This window comes from Octopus bimaculoides, chromosome 19 (assembly GCF_046866305.1).
Source record: "Octopus bimaculoides isolate indiv1 chromosome 19, ASM4686630v1, whole genome shotgun sequence".
NCBI classification, from domain to species: domain Eukaryota; kingdom Metazoa; phylum Mollusca; class Cephalopoda; order Octopoda; family Octopodidae; genus Octopus; species Octopus bimaculoides.
In genome coordinates, this window is record NC_142946.1 from 20,610,342 (window position 1) to 20,612,031 (window position 1,690).

Below are 1,690 nucleotides of genomic sequence, written 5' to 3' on the forward strand. Positions count from 1 at the left end.
AGAGATTTTGCTCTTCTTGTTCGCTGAAATTTTATCGTTGTATTGATGTTATTCGTTGATGTTGTTGTTGTTGTTGTTGTTAAGATGGCGAGCCGGAGAAATCTTTAGTACATGTTTAGCAGCATTTTCTCCGTTCATACAATCTGAGTTCAAATTCTTTCGAGATCGATTTTGCCTTCCACCCTTTCGGGGTCGATAAAATAAGTCCCAGTTGAGCACTGGGGGATTTATGTAATCGACACACTCCTATCCTGACATTGCTGGCCTTGTGCCAAAATTTGAAATTGTTACTATTATTAGGAATGAGGTGACCTGGCAGAATCGTTTGCACAAAATTCTTCATGACATTTCATCAGTCTTTACGTTCTGATTTCAAATTCCGCTGAGGTCGACTTTGTACTTCAATCTTTTGAGGTTGATTAATGAAATGCCAGGTGGGATCGGTATGATTGACTAGTCCTCTCACCCAAAATTTTATCCCGAAAAAACAATGTGCTCCGTTAGCAATATAAAACAAATTATTTTTACAAAGTATCCCAGATAAATTGGCATCAGTGCATAAAGCTTTCAGTTCTTCTTTGAACGATAGGGAACGCTCCTAGTTTAGTAAATCCGAGTGGAAAAGAAGTAGAATATATCCGAAATTATTGACATGTCCCAGAAAAATAATTTGTGGCCATATGTATTTTAAACAAAATTCGGCTTCACATGGAGGTTTAGGTACAAATTTATGTATTTTCGTTATTACGTATCTTTACAGAATTGTTTTCCGTTCTTTTAGTTCTAAAATGTGTTACGGTATATTGAGCATAACGTTTATCTTTTCAGGTTTGTTCATGACTGTCTCCTCCACTTCCAATTGTTCGTGATTTGTGTTGAATGAGATAATGTCGAAAAACTTAGTAATAATAGCAAAAGAATAATTTTTGCTTTATTTTGTATTTTCACTACTACTGCTATTATTACTATCAATGTTGTTACTGCCATTATTGACGTAACGATGGAGGTCTTGCTTGTGTTGCTACAGATTGTTGCTATAGCGGAGGCGTTACAATGCACTTTTCTCGAATAAACCTGCAAGCGTCTTTGTTGGGCGTTTCGCTTTTCTCGTTGTTGCTACTGGTTCTATCATGTTTATTGCATTTGTTATGGCTGTATTTTTTTTTTGTTAAAAACTGAGACCGTACTTGTAGATACTACGTCACCTGCAGCATTTTTTGGTTGGAGATGACAGCAGAAATAAAAATGCTATCAACATCAAAACTTTCAATCACCTCATTCTCTAATTACGCCGGTGAGCAATGACGAAGCCATTTCAAAAACGGTTATCTATACTTTGAAAAATGTTATTCCATTTAAATTTTTAACAATCATTTTCTATCAATCTCGAAAGGATAACAAGCAAAGGTTACATCTGTGGGACATGAACGCAGAGCGTAAATTGTCGGGAATATGCGCTAAAAACTTTATGTTATTCGTTAACGATTCTTTCAGCCGGCTCACAGACTAATATGCAGATATTAAAAACAGAATATAGGAGTTGATGTTGTTTTCAAATTTTAAAACAAGACCAGCAGTTTCGGAGTTGGTAGGAGTAAGTCGATTACATCACTCCAGAGTTCAACTGGTACTTATGCTATCAACACCGGGAGGATGAAAGGCAAAGTCAATCCCTTCGGAATTTGAGGAC

At 36.3% G+C, this 1,690-nt stretch overlaps 1 long non-coding RNA gene across 3 annotated transcripts in view; it reads right to left on the reverse strand.

The window, feature by feature from the left end:
- LOC128250119 (uncharacterized) overlaps positions 1 to 1,478 on the reverse strand; it is a 68,466-nt gene extending 66,988 nt beyond the window's left edge. Inside the window, exon 1 of one of the 3 annotated variants that reach the window (XR_016245184.1) lies at positions 1 to 1,478. This exon is cut by the window's left edge and continues 134 nt beyond it. This is a non-coding gene — a long non-coding RNA (uncharacterized LOC128250119). The other 2 variants (XR_016245182.1, XR_016245183.1) reach the window with 2 other exon arrangements.
- Between the last annotated feature and the right edge of the window lie 212 nt (positions 1,479 to 1,690).